The following is a 15,579-nucleotide window of genomic DNA, read 5'->3' as shown; positions in this document are numbered from 1 at the left end:
TGATTAATGATTCTTACCTTTGGATTAGTGTTTAAAAAGGAATTAATTAACAGGCCTAGCATTATGTCCTGATTTATTATCAAGACAAACTGTTTAGATTATTTAGAATTTATTCTTAACCTTTATTCCCAAGGTTCTCAAAGCAAAGTCCATCTGTGCCGCTGGTGTTTCTATTGTAAATAAAACTCTAAATGTAAATACTGTTGTGTCAAAAAACTATTGTTAAAATAAAACACAATCATCTGAATAGATACATTATAAAGCTTTAAGAATCAGTGCTTTACACAATCTGTATACCTGTAAATGTTTTATTTTTGTCACGTAAGACAGAATGGCATTTTATATTATACATGGACTATAGCACAGTGATTTGTCAATATAAACTCTTCATGTAATTCGTAAATCTACAAATCTCTTAATTTAAGTGTTTTAATTGGCCATGCATCATCACACGCAGATATCTGTGAATTCAACAATTTTCAGGTAAGTCAATGCAGCTGTTCAGCAACAAACAAACAACAGAAGTCTCTTCACACTTTTTATCTCGTCTGCCAAACACTCTGTGTTCTCCAGTGAAGTGCACTCAGTCCAACCTGAGGAGACACAAAAATGATGCTCTGAGCAGAGACTCACAAACCTACGCTCCTTCAAACTGATGATAAACAATATATATGTGGAAGTTTCTATCTATTATGGGTTTAATCTTTAAAAAGCTTATCAGAATAATTAGACATTTTGGGACATAAGCATATTGGCTTTCTTGCAGAGAGTTCTGTGAGAAGATCAATTCAGTTTCAAGCCTACAAGCATGAATAATGAGGATGAAGCCTTGAGGCAATTAGCTTAGTTTACCATAAAGATAAGAAGCACGGCGGGGAAAGTTAACACGCTCCCTGAAGTTACAAAAAACATGTTGCAGCATCTCTAATATCCACAAATTACCACACAGCATCATGTTTGTTTAACCTTCACACCCACATGCAAAACAACAGGAAAGATCCCAAAAAAGAGAAAAACATCTTCATAAAAGTAGTGACCCAAGGTTCATATAATGGACACATCTGTATGAAATGTACTAAAAACACCATTTGTGGGTTTTGCCACAACACAAATACTCATCCTAATCTCATCTACAATACTTGTCAGCAGAGCAAATAGCCATGTTTCTCAAAATGTCTTTAAAATTGTAATAATACATTTTTGAGCATGTGGTTACTAATGGTACTTTTATATTCACTTGGGAAAATGCAAAAAAGAATCATCATTAATTAATGAACCCACCAAAAAACAAACAAACAAACAAACAAATAAATAAATAACAGCTTGTTTTTTTCTACTTTTTGATTTTATGCTATAATCATATGCATGTGAAGAAAATGTGCCACGGACCAACTTTGATTAAAAACAGCAAACTGGAGCATCAGTTTGGCTCATGCACCATCATCAAGGTTGTTCTAATGTGTAACGCGCTAGCTTTAAGTTTCGTCTCCAATTGGCGGCACTGCAAAAATTATTGAAATTTAAATCTATTGTAAAGTCAATGAGGCTCAAAAATTTAAGTCTGATTAAACAAGTTAGCTATTAAGGTAACTTTTTTTTCCAATACACGTATTTTTCCAGGGTATTCAATGCAAGTGCAATTATGTGACAAGCAATTAAAGAAGCTCATTAATTGGTGGTCACATAAATATGAAAAATTAAATATTTAAATCAATTTAGGCCTGAGGCACTTTTTTCCACTTCTTTTTTTGTCCTGAGCATAAAAATCCAAAAAGAAAAACAAACCCTTATTTATTTTTCAGGCGGAGTCGTAATGAAATAACAAAACTTTAATTATATATACACAGATTTATAGATATCTAGTTTAGAATTTGCCAATAACAGCTGACTGAAAAACTACAACAGTTGTCCTAATCTTATTTAACAGTGTAAGTAATGCAAAGGGAATAATACCGTAACTGTTCTGTTGTTTCTCATTCAAAATACCATTTAAACATCCCAAAAAATCTTTCAACAGCTACACAACGAGGATGATTTCCACCTTGCCACAGAGCCTCCGGGGTGTCTTCCCGGCTTCCAGATAGCACCTCTGATGTTTTTGGAAAGGTCTAATGAAAGTATTCTGAGAAGCGTCTCATCGCTCTCCAAAACGATATTGATCGGAATAGATCAATGAAAAGTCTGCAGGGTAAAGGCAGTATTGCCTCATCAGAATACTTTTTTCCATCAGAACATGGTGCATGGTCATGGTGCATGTACATGTAGAGTCTACAGTGAAGAATGTGAAATTCTCTCATCCAAACGAGTACTCTGATATTATAAAAGCCAAAAAAAAAAAGCAGCTACTGCAGTATTTACAAAGGTAGAATTAATCAATCTCTTTACTGTCAAAAATCCATTGAAAATACTTGGTCAGCTGTCTCAATTGATGAGACAGCACACCAGGTGAACATTAAAGCCCAAACCACAGTGGTGCTAAACATTATTTCCCACATATAGACATTATGTTTCCTTACGAGCAAGTTGACCATTCACCGCCAGTCAGGTGCTATTCCAGTGGCTTTCTCGTTATGTGGTCAGATTGAGTCATCATTGTTCTACTCTGTGCATTTGCATTGATATGGAGGGTTGCACTAACCAGAAGCTGCAGAAGAACGAGGACTGGTTTGTGTACCACTATGCTCTGATCACAGTACAAGTCATCTGCAGAAGGAGAAACTAATCCCATAAGCAGATGATTATTTTACTTGTGTCAACCAAAATACTTGGCACTACATTATACACTCTATTTAGGTATTCATTTATGAATTGATAAACGATTCTTTATATCCTGGCACTAAACACATGTCTGTTAGTAAACACATGAACTGAACATCACACAGAAGAACGAACCAAACATACTGACTGCTCTTTCCAACATGTGGTACAGCATTTTAAAAATGGCTGCTTCTTCATGATGATTCAGTGATGATCTTTGTTGCAACCCATACCTCAGTGACAACAGACGCTATAGTCTTTTTAAAAAAAGGATGAAATGTACACTGTTTTCATTTTACACAGCTGAGATACTGATTAATATATCTGTATCCCTGTGCTATGATATTAAGTAAAAGTGTTTGCTTAGTTGAGCCAATTATTAGGTATACATTGTGCAAACCAACCCATAACAGCTCTGTGCTGCATATTAAGTAGAAAACCCAATCTATCTGAATGCATAGTCTATAAAACTATGCAAATGGGAGAACTGGAGCAGGTATAATTGCTGAGTGTGTGCTAGGAATGAGAATGGCTTTTCGTATGAGCTAAGGACATATTACGTTAATGACACCATTCTGCTAAATGGCAGACAGATGGAAAGTTCACAAAGACAAAGAGCTGTCTTAGTTCTTAATCACATGTGCAATTAACTGCAGTATGGATGTGATTTAATTGGCTTGTGGTAGCCATGTTTGATTGAAAAAGTTGTTTTGCGGTCATATTAGGCTAAATCTTGGAACAAAGACAAGTTTCACCTAGAAAGGAGTGTTTTATGACCAAAACAAAAGTGGAAGAGTTGTAAGTGTGAAAAGGGGAGCAAATGAAGCAACGTGCACTGTAGTACTGACAGGAAAAACAGAATAGCATTCCCACTGAGATCATGGAAATCTGAAGAATATGTAGATTTTAAAAGGACTTTGTAATGTATGCATTGCAGAGCTTTTCCACCATCAGTTCATTGCAGGTTAAGAATTGATGCTGTCTGAAAACTAAAAATCTGTTTGGCATGCACATGCTGTTTATCATCCAGGTGTCAGGCTCTGAAAGCAGCTACCAGACTAACCCAAACCTGCATCTGAAAGGACGGGATGCCATGAAAAATGGAATTCGACTTGTAAATCATTTAAACAGTATTTTTAATTGAAAATGGCACAAAATGTACTTGGTTGTGTTCAATTTTGAAGGTGATGTTAGCAACACGTGTCAAAAAAAATGCTGGGATAGATCGAAAGGACCTATCGCTGATAACATGACTGTGAGTCTTTCAGAAGGAGCTACTGTGAGGCATTTACAACTCTGTGATAGAAGGCAAGTAATTCAAGTTAATAAACTATTTCTAAGAATAACAGAAATATTTAGGAATTTCATCTTTTTTCATCTGGTACAAAATATCACCAAAAATATTCAGAGAATCCAAAGACGTGTCTGCACCCAAGAGAGGCAGCTAAAAATCCTGAACGGTCATTATCTTCTAGCCGTAGGGTGACACTGGATTAAAAACAGTCCCAATTATGTGGTGGAAATCACAGCACCGGCTCAGGATCTCTAAAGACCATTTGTCATTGAACGCATTTCACCGCTGGAGCCACACATTCCAGTTAAAACTCGATCGTGCAATTCATAACCAGGATTGATCTCTGGGCGCTTTACATTCTCGGATGGTCAGACCTTCAAGTATCACGACTAAAACCCCAAAAAATTCCTAAAAAGCCAGGCTGATAACAGTGTACAGGCGGAGGTCGAGAGTGAAATTGTCCTCTTCTTTGACAAATTCAAACTGTATTTTTGTTTTTTCTGGAAATCATGAATGTTGTGTTCTCCTCAGACCACAGTTCTAAAGCCAGCGCCCATGATGCTATATTAAGTCTGACTAACTGGATTTTTAAGACTAATACCAGTGTTTGGGTATTTAAAAGTCTGATATACCAGGTAGTTTTTTCTCTTTTTGACACTCAAAACATAAACAGACTAACTAACCTTTGTTATGTGCAGTTATTTAGGAATTCTTACTAAGATAATCTGTGCCTATGAAATTTAAAAAGAATCTTGATTTATTGTCACAAGAAGTCGTGGATTACCAATTTATGCTCTGCCTAACTCTTTCTTGGACTTACTGGTTGAACGGTGTTTCTCCCGTATTTATCAGCACTTACAAATGCAGATACCAACAGATTGCGCATAGCTAATATCAGCTGATAAATTAGCCTTTGTCCAGTGTTAAACATTAGAAGCGCTATGACTAAATCTAGCAAAAACTGGCTACGGCAACTGGTCTCTTCAGCTCCCAAATGTTTAGATTTATCCTAAAAGAAGAGATGCACACACATACCTGTTCAAATTTTGTTTTAATTTTTAAAAACTCTTCTTAACATCTTTTTTTTTACATTATTTTCAGTTGAATACAAGTGTTAAATGAAATGCAAATCATTGCATTCTCGCGTCTTACACCACATCCCATTTGGAAACAGGTTCAAATGCAATTAACTATCTTCGCAACTTTGAAAGGAAAATATTCAAAGTTGCAGCAGATTTCCATTATGCTTATGAAAACTTGGCTTTGCTTGACTTGGACATGTCTCAAATGACTTTATAAACTTGAGCTGGACTTGCCTCAACAGATTTAAAAACAGCACTGGCTGCAAGGCTTTCCACGCTACGCTCTCGTTTCTTACTCCAAACCGACACACTGGATGATGTACTTCAAACATCAAAAAGACATCTTTACTCACTCCAGAGTTTGCCTCTTCCAAACATACTGAAAATAAAAATACCAGGCTATCGTCCAACCGAAATATAAGGAAGACATATCTTTTCTGAGCCAAGTTTACAGCTTATTAGAAGACTTTGTTTTTAGGCTATCAATTTGACAGGTTAATTACAAGGAGAGAAGACAGCATGCAGTATGAACCATCTCATTTAAAATCAATTTAAATATTCATTAAGGCTATTATCAGAACTCTAATACTAATTCATAGTCTGATCATGTCATATAGTTGCCCAAGTAATGAATACTAGATGAGAGGATTTTTCTTTCGATGTCGAAGTTTTATGATCTTCACTGCAATACTACTGTACCAGCTGAGCGGTTTTGAGCACCGTGTAAAGTACACATGTTCCAAAAAGGCTTAATGTCACATTTGAAGAGATCTGCATGCTTCACAGCTGAGGCAACATAGCTAACTTCTGCAGAATTTTTAGTATTTAACCTTATTTTTGCCTCTATCAAATTCTCCAAAATTGCTCATTCAACACAGCGGAACCAGAATCAGAATTCATGCATTCAGGGCACATTTTAGGGGACATTTATTCCCCCCCCCCCCGGTGATCAGCGTGACTTTCCTTCCTAAATAAAGGTTATATTAAGGCAGCACATTTAAATAAGTATCAAAATGGTGCCGTATGGAAGCTTGGACGGTACGAGTGCAGATATCAAACAGCAGCATCAAAAGTTTGCCTCTCACCACAGCACAGCTGTTGTATAAACAGAGCCAGAGCATATTTACCCTTTAGCTAAAGGTGTCTCTTGAGCCGATATGTTTATATATCCGAACATCCTTCACAGGCTGCCTGGAGGGGGCTCACGCCTGAACTTTAAGCTTTTTACTTCACAGTAGGGGAGAAAAAGCAACTAGTATCAGAGGTCATTTGGAACACTTCCCTTTTTTTCAGCTATGTGCTCATACATGATCACTCACAGCAGCTACAGCATCAGCACACAGGAACACACCTGCATCCAGGGAATTGCACCGTGCAGTAAATATCTTGAAAAAATACGTTTGAAGAAGAGGTTGAAAGAGATGGAAGACCTTTATGGATTATTTCCCAGTGCAGACAGCGAAGTGGGAAAAGGAGGAGAGCGAGAGAGACAGAACGAGACAATGAGGGAGGAAAAGAAACGATGCTGCTGCAGAAAGAGGGGGAAGTGAAGAAGCAAAGTCAGACGGAGAGAGAAAGTGTCACGGCTGCCGGCGTGAGCCGTGTGGTGTAGGAGGAAAAGAACCCAAAATGCAGGCAGTTGACTGGTGATGAGAATGAAGTTTTATTTGCAGAAGTGGAGCGACTGAACAGGTAGTGAGACAAGACGAATGACTGGAAAAAACCTAGACTGGGAAAACTAAATAACAAACCTAAGCATGAAACGGGGAGCGGAGAATGCAGAGAGACGTAGTTACACCGAGAAACACAGACGATCCGACGATGAACAGAAGCCAACACACACTATAAATACACACTAGGTAATGAGGAGATGACATGCAGGGGTGGACACAGCTGATACTAATGGACATGATGAGAGGCAGACCTACAAAGTAAAACCGGAAACACCCAGACTGTTTAGCAACAAAAACACAGGGACCTGAACGGAGCACAGAGGGGAGACACAGGTAGGGATAATAAACACGACAACCAACCCAAAGAATTAATACAGAATCAGAATAAACACCAAACACAAGATGAACCCAAAAAGAAACACAAAACGCTGGGTCAACAACCCAGGATCATGACAGAAAGGGAGAGATAGTGAGAAAGACAGACAGTAGAGAGAGAAGAACACCAAATGTTAAGTAGCAATTGAAGTGGAAGAATTCCAGTTTGGATTCAAGCTCCTTGGCTAATGAGGATCATTAACGTGGCCTGCCCAGCTACTCCAAACGCTGGGGAGGACTGCAAGAACGAGGATAAAAATAAAACCTCTCAAGCATATCCCCACAAGATTCATAAGGCGGGCACTTGTAAAAAATATATAACACATGCTGGCTACGGAAGGTACTTCATAATGTAACACCACATGCCACAGATCCTGAAAACAGCGATACTTACCCAACAAGTGCACTCAGCTGAACTCTGAACTGTTTGGATTTAAAGCACAGTGGCAAAAGAAGCCATTTTCGCCCCGCTATTTCGCAGATTGAAAATAAAGACAGAGGTGATAATGTCCATACAGCACTCCATGATACAATATAAATCAGAGGCTTATCAGTTCAGCTGTGTCATCCCATTTGGGAAATTTGCCTCACAGGTTCGGGACGGAAAGGCGAGGAAAAAAGGGCTCCGGTGTAAAGCTCTCATATCTTACGCACATTATTTCAAGTGGGCAGTTCACATTCCTCCACACATTTTATGATCCTATCAGCTTTGTCGTTTTCCATCTCTTCAATTGCTGTTTAACACACTGTAAAACTGAAGCCGCACACAACGCTCAAGCTCAAAAACCAATCCAAGTTCCGTCCTGCCCCGTAAATCATATGTGATATACAGTTTTTAAGCACTTCTGACCACATTTACAGCACAGTCCATTGATTGGCTACATTCCTGGGTTTAAAAATAGTTCCTCAATGGTTCCAAATAAAGGAAAGAGATGCCTTCGTACAAAATCTAACCTCTGCATACTGTTTAGAGTATGTGAAATTTGAACATCTCGCAGAAAAACCTCAAAGTTTCGGTTTCGTCGGCCCTTCGGTCTATTATTTTTTCCTTGAGAATGCTCACAGACTCTGCTGTTTGAGACTCGAGGCAGTCAAACAGACAAGTGTCTTGATAAGATTAGCATAATTGGCACATTCATCCGTTCTCTGTTAATAAAGTGCTTTGTGGTTGAGAAATCAACAGTGTAGAGATGTGATGCTCACTGTTGGATTGGTCTCCAGCGTTTACTTAAACAGCCTCAGCCTTCGTTAGTACACAGTAAAGATACGTTTTGACTACAAAATATTCCCAGATAGGGTTGTGCAGCCTTAAGCAAATCAATTAAATCTCAGCAAAATGAAATGAACAGCAGTTTGAAGATGCTTCTGGAAAACCAAGAAACTGTGCTGGCAAACCCGTTTTCATTATTGCATGATGAAAAGCACTGTCATGGAACACAGGAGTATGTGAATGTTTCTGAATCGCTGAAATAAAAGAGCTGGGTTGTTAGATTGACAAAATACATAAGCACAATTGATCGGTAACAAATGTGGTTTTTTTTATCTCTTCTCTAATTGTATTCCAGTCTGCACACAACATTCATGTAGCAGCTTCTTGCAGTTTAAAAAATGTTGTTTTGTATTAATCAATTAAAAAAAAAAAAACATATCCTTAGCAGGGCTTAGAACTAGATAAATACAGGCAAAGATGATCTACAACGCAGGACATAATATACCATGTCATTATTTATTTAACAAAAACTGAGCCAAAACGCAGGAGCTACTATTCGCAGCTATGGTGAAAAAACAAGTACACCTTTACTGCTTCCATGGGAATTAAGAGGGTAAGTCGCAGCCAAAAACTTGTTAATCAAATAACTGATCGTCAGCATGTGTGAAAACCTCTATAAGAGCAGATATTTGGACAGTTTGCTGGTCTGCAGCATTCGGTGGGTGTTAACACATTGACACAATCTTCTCAGGAGTGGACGTTTCAACAAATTCAACCCAAGGTCAGACCGCGTAATGCTCGGAGAAACTGCTAAAAACTAACAAGCCACATCTCAGACTCTACATTTAGCATGTTAAATATCAAAGTTCATGAGAGTACAATTAGAAAAAAGCTAAACAAGTACGCTTTGTTTGGAAGGGTTGCCAGAATCTCTCTAAAAAGAACATGGCAGCATGACGTGTGCTGAGCTGCATCTGAACAAACCCCAAGGCTTCTGGAACGATGTCCTTTGGACGGACAAGACTGAAGTGGAGATATCTGCTTATGATGCACACCACCACATGGCAAAAACACAACATGAACATGACATATTTGTGCAGTTTGCACCAACAGTCAAGTATTGCAGTGGAGGGGTCATGATTTGAGCATTTACAGGACCTGGACACTAGAAAGTCATCGAGGCGACCGTGAACTCCTGTGAATACCAAAGTATTGTAGAGTCAAATGTGAGGCCATCTGTCTAACAGCTAAAGCTTGGCCCAAACCGGGTCATGCAACAGGACAATGAACCCAAGCACAGCAGCAAATCGACAACAGAATGGCTGAAAAAGGAAAAGATGCTCCAGACCTCAATCTGGCTGAAATGCTGTAGCGAGGCCTTAAGAGAGCCGCTGATAAACGAATGCCCACAAACTTCACTGAACTGAAGCAACATTGTTAAGAAGAGTGGGTGAAAACTCCTCCGCAACGTTGTGAGAGATAAAATCATAGACAAAACAACTGCTTCAACAAGTTAGTGCTGCTAAGTTTAATTCTACAAGCTACTACATCGTAAGGTGTACTTAGTATTTCACACTGCTCTTTGGTTAAGTTTTTAAATAATCATAAATAATGATGTTGTGCTATGTCATGTGTTGTCATTCATAAGAGGTTTTATTTAGCTAATTTTAGAACCTGCTAATGACCAGATGATTTTTTTTTTATATCCTCACACATAAAACCTCAGAACACCAGGCAGGTGTACTTTATTTTTCACATCACTGTATTTGTAGCCAATGATTTCACCAGTTATCCTGATGAACATCACTGGTAGCATATCAGCTAATTAGCCTTGTGTAATCAAATGAAACTTTGCTCTGTGTGGTGAAATCCAATGAAGTCATTGACTGTGTTCATCCAGACAGCCTTTATGAGGGAAAAAGAAACAAACACGATTGCAATGAATCAGATTGGACTCCATATCAAAAGACTCCAGATCTGGACCAGGGCCAAAAAACTCAATACGTACTATTTAATTTAACATCATTATGCTAACTGACCTTGTTTTTAAAGGGTTTTACAAAAACAGCATATTTGCACTGCCTTCGTGAGCACTTACACTATTGTTCTCCATAAGGTTACACCACTAGAACAGAGCTGGAGGACACGGCACCCAACAGTCTGTAAACATCTATTAATACTGAAAAAAACAAAACAAATAAATAAGGGTTAACTTATAGATGTTGGAAAGGTTTATGCAATGTAAACAAAGATGTTGCATTCATTTGTCAATCTATTAAGGAGTTAATTATCATATCCATTATATTCTTGGTTATTTTCATTACAAAACTTGATAGAAATCTATCTTGCTTATCAAGTTATGCAACATTATATACAATTTATCTTATAAATAATCATAAAATTATTAATTACAGCACTTTTACAGCACTTTTACAGCCTACTTATCGGTAAGTGTCTACCTGCCGCTGATAACAGAGGGACAGATGTGAGTGTGACAGGTGCTGCAGGGAGTGGGGTAAAAATGCTGTCCTGCTGCGCTGTTCTTAAATAAAGAGGGTTGTTCAGACAAACTGTAGCCAGCTTGTCTTTCACAGCACATAGTGTCTGTAGTCTGGACAACACCACCCACCAAGAAATCAGGACTACAAAGCCCACAAGTGTCTCCGTATTGAATATTCAGCATTTTCAGTGGACTTTTTCATGCTTACGGCGCAACTGTGAAGTTGCTGCCAGCTGTGTTTTCCCAAGTAATCCGTCTAATGAGTTGTCCCATTTCTCTGCAATCAATGGCATTCTTAATGTCTTTTGTCATCGATTATTTTGCTAATATTTATCTAACAATGAAGACAACTCCCTGCTATCAACTCTGTTGGACACAACCTCGAAACTGAGCACGCGCACACAAGCACTGAGTGTGTTTGTGTGTGGTGGTGGTGCGGGGGAGACTGATGCAGACAGACAGGTACATGTCTGGCACTGGTTTAAAGCAGAGGCTGGGTGGACTATTATGTACAAGCGCATCAAAAAATTTTCATTAGAACGAAATGGGAAATCAGGAATAATAATAAATCATAATAATGGGCAGACCTCCTGCCTGTATAAACATGTATTAGGAGATGTGGATGCCCCATAACAACATGGCAGCTGCACAATATTCAACCATGAGGTAATGAAGCTGACAAAATGCGGTGCAATGTTTGAGTGGTAAAATTAAAAACTGACGTAGCTAGTACTGAGTGGGCCCTCCTTTTGCCTTCAGAACCGCCTTAATTTTTCATGCCACTGATGACTGACACACTGATTCAGAGATTTTGGTTCATGTTGACCTGACAGCATCACACAGTTGCGTCAGATTTGTAGGCTGCATGTTCAGAGATGCTCTTCTGCAAACTGTTTTTGCGATGAGTGACTCTGAAAAGCAGTCTCTGACCTATGACCTCTGGCATTAGCAAGACATTTTCATCCAGAGAACTGATCAGCAGTTTCTGAAATATTCCATCCATCCATCCATCCATCCATCCATTCGCTTCCGCTTATCCTTTTCAGGGTCGCGGGGGGCGCTGGACCCTATCCCAGCTGTCATAGGGCGAGAGGCGGGGTACACTCTGGACAGGTCGCCAGTCTGTCGCAGGGCTAACACATAGGGACAGACAACCATTCACACTCACATTCACTCGCACATTCACACCTAGTGGCAATTTGGATTATTCAATTAACCTATCCCCACAAGCTGCATGTCTTTGGACGGTGGGAGGAAGCCGGAGTACCCGGAGAGAACCCACGCAAACACGGGGAGAACATGCAAACTCCACACAGAAAGACCCCGGCCTGATGGTGGAATTGAACTCAGGACCTTCTTGCTGTGCGGCAACAGTGCTAACCACCGATGGATGGATGGATGGATGGAGAACTGATCAGCAGTTTCTGAAATATTCACACCAATCAAATCTAGCACATCAATGTACAGAATAATTCTGGCATGACAATTTGGTACGAGATCCACATCCCTCAACTGCATGCGTCGGTTTATTTGGGTGTCACTTAGCCAAAATCATCCCATGAGGTTAATGGTAAGTGAAGAAAAGCAAAAGAAAGGAAGAATTGTAGTCTTCTGCTGACTCCTCCGCCTTGGAAACATAAATCAGAGCCCTCCATTCGGGATTCATCACACAGACTTAGATGATAGTGCAGGAGGCCACTGAGGTGATTCCTTGAATGATGAACCACGGGTGAAAGGAAAGGAAATTCTTTATTTCCACAGAGATTTCTCTTAAGCTTTTAAATACTGCACGCTGTACAAAGTGTGTGATGTAAAAATAGTCGTGCAAACGTGCAAAACTTGACAATGAGAAGAACTGTGTTCATGTTAAGGTGCTTGTTTCTAAACCACAATAACACTAATCTAATTACCAAACAAGAAGAGAAACTACTTACGCGAATGATGTAGGCGCTTGAACTCCAACTAACAGAAGAACAAATGGTTAAAGATTTGTGTCCCCGTTGTGCGGTTTCTTTCCTGCTACTGTGTTTAAATCTGTGTGGCTTCTGATGGATGATTCACCCGATAATGAGAGCTGGATATGTGCACATTTAACTGTCTTCCTAATGATAAGTAATGACGGTAGCTTAGCTAACACAATTAACGCTGGCGCAGAGGAAAATAAAATTCTCCCAGAATGAAGTATTATGTAAATTATTAATTAGCACACAGACAATTGCAATCTTGTTCGGCTGCCCATTGGCACTCGAATAAATGTGAATGATCTAGAAACAGAGAAAGGAAGATTGTGAACATAATCCCAACACAGAGGGAACGTGAGAGAAAAATTTAACAAATACCACCTGCTTCTTAAGCAATTTATGGAAACAATTTGCATTTGAAATTGGACCTCTAGACACGGAAACAGACTCTCGGCAAATGCAAAAAAAAACAAATGTGGAAACCATTTGTGCACTTCTGCATTTGTACTTCAGCTATTGCGTCTCCATTAATCTGGCAGATATAACTCTAGCTGTAATGAGTGCCCTAGTGAAATCCTCTAAATCCACTGTTATAGATTGCAAAAGTCCAAAACTAGAGGCCGGGTATAGTAATCTGTTTTTAATTTGAGCTCCAATTCCACAATTTCTGTACATTCTACATTAAATGAAGGACGCATGTTTTATGAGCATCAGTTTCCACAAATGCATTTTCACTTGTACAGATGCCTCCTCCTCCATGTGTGCGTGTTTTCTGAATATATATATATATGTGTGTGTGTGTGTGTGTGTGTTTGTGTTTGTGAGACATAGAGAGAGACAGAGTGAGTAATGAACAGATAAAGAGCCAGCGTGAGGCAAAGACAGAGGGAGTCCAGTGCAACAAGGGGGGGGGGGGAGAGAAAGAGAAGAGGGTGGGAGAGAGAAAGTGATCTCTCAGATTTGGTGTCTCAGCTTAATGACACTGGACCCACATGGGAGAGAAGGAAAGCAAAGCTCAGTGCGAGAAATGATGAATCCAAAGACAGATAACCTCCAGCCTCGCCATTGGCAGCCTACACACACAGAAAAAAAAAGAAAACCTCAGAAATGAACTGCTCAGCTTTTGTGTCGACAAGAAAACCTAACCAGCACATTTCTCTCCACCTTCTTCTAACTGCACCTGCCTTTCTTTTTTTCTGTCACTCTCTTGTCAAGTTCCGTACAATATCGTGTCAATTGAACCGCCCAACCTCTCCTCCCGTTCCGACCGTGGACAATATGTCTGGACGACTTTGACAAATTAAACCGACTCAATATATGGCAATAACCTTCACCGTATAGCAGTGAGGGAGAGGCGGAATGGGAACGGGAGAGGAACGGGGACTCAAAGCGGAACGGAGACGCTGGCAGATGGATGACGGGATAGATCGAGCATGGCGTGGTATTTACAAGGCAGGTATAACATGAGAACGCAGAGAGAGGTGGTGCATATATAGACCAATTTTCTAAATGTCACCATGTCTAATAATAAGTCAGTGCAGCTTGAAGTCACTGAATTATCTGAACTGGAAAGACAGTTAATTAACCTAAGAAAGCAGCAGTCCACAAGAAGGCACAGTGCTACAGGCATATGACAGGCTTGGGAAAACAGGATTTACCTCACCAAGTTTTAAAAATATTGCAATATGATTACAGCACAGCTCAAATTTATTAGATGTCTTTTTTTTATTTTTTAGATTAACCCTTATTCATGTTAATTAAGTTTGTTTGTTGTTTGAAAGTAATTTCCTAAAAGATCATCAAGAAATTTCACCAAAAAAATCTGCTTTTTTGGGGGGGGGCTTTCTTTTTCCATAACTGACGTGATAAATGAACAAACCGGCAGCTTTTCCTGACAGACGTGACAAATTACACTGAACGGCATCAGGCTCTCTAATTAATTTTCTCAAAGCAAGCTTTTATAATAACCCGTATTAAACGGCTCACGTGGCTGCTATTCAGGCGCACACCTTTGCCTGGTAGGATAAACGGATTCAACAGCACACCGAGATGCACTTCGACTACACACGCACGCATTCATGCAACGCACAAACCGGCGAGAGGGGGGTCGTTAAGAACCTATTGTAGTCTTCCTCTCTGCTCTGCGTGATAACGGCTTGATTGATAATGAGGTTCCAGAGCTAATCACCTGCCTAGAAGACTGTAAGTCACATGCTCTGGCAAGTGATGCACTTTGCTAAAATAGAGGGGGGTAAAAGAAACAGGACAGCAGAAACTCTGTGCATTGGTGAAGATATAGGACTGACACACACACACACACACACTTGTCACAAGCACAATGTACCTGCAGAACATGTACTGCCACTCCACACAAGCACAAGTTAACTCACCCTTGCTCTGAGTGACAAGCCGAAAGCTTTCAAATTGGCCCTGGGTAATCTTCTCCCCTCTTGCTCTCTTCACTCTCTCCGTCCCTTTGGCTACTCTCTCGCTCCCTCTCTGGTAGTGCACGGATGTCCTGCGGGCGGCTCACCCCCTCTGTGTGGCTCGGCGTAAGTGCATCGATCTCTCAGCCAAGTGGTACGCGGGTCCCGCTGTTTCCACGAGACTCAGATGTGCTCGCTCCTCTCCACTGCTCACTCTGCTTCACACAGCTGCAGAGGGAAATATGAGGACGGGCAACGTGGTACTCCTCTCTCTCCCTCTCTCTCTTTAGTAAGCTAAGAC

At 39.9% G+C, this 15,579-nt stretch overlaps 1 protein-coding gene across 1 annotated transcript in view; it reads right to left on the bottom strand.

The window, feature by feature from the left end:
- The window catches only part of tnr (tenascin R (restrictin, janusin)), a 209,678-nt gene extending 194,304 nt beyond the window's left edge, over positions 1–15,374 (bottom strand). The window contains exon 1 of the mRNA XM_026149494.1: positions 15,243–15,374. The gene's annotated coding sequence lies outside the window, so the exon portion shown is untranslated. The remainder of the gene's footprint in view (positions 1–15,242) is intronic.
- Between the last annotated feature and the right edge of the window lie 205 nt (positions 15,375–15,579).

The sequence above is a fragment of the Astatotilapia calliptera genome, chromosome 18, assembly GCF_900246225.1.
Source record: "Astatotilapia calliptera chromosome 18, fAstCal1.2, whole genome shotgun sequence".
Classification (NCBI taxonomy): domain Eukaryota; kingdom Metazoa; phylum Chordata; class Actinopteri; order Cichliformes; family Cichlidae; genus Astatotilapia; species Astatotilapia calliptera.
Note: the sequence above shows the minus strand (reverse complement) of the source record. Positions and strands in the feature narration are given on the sequence as shown.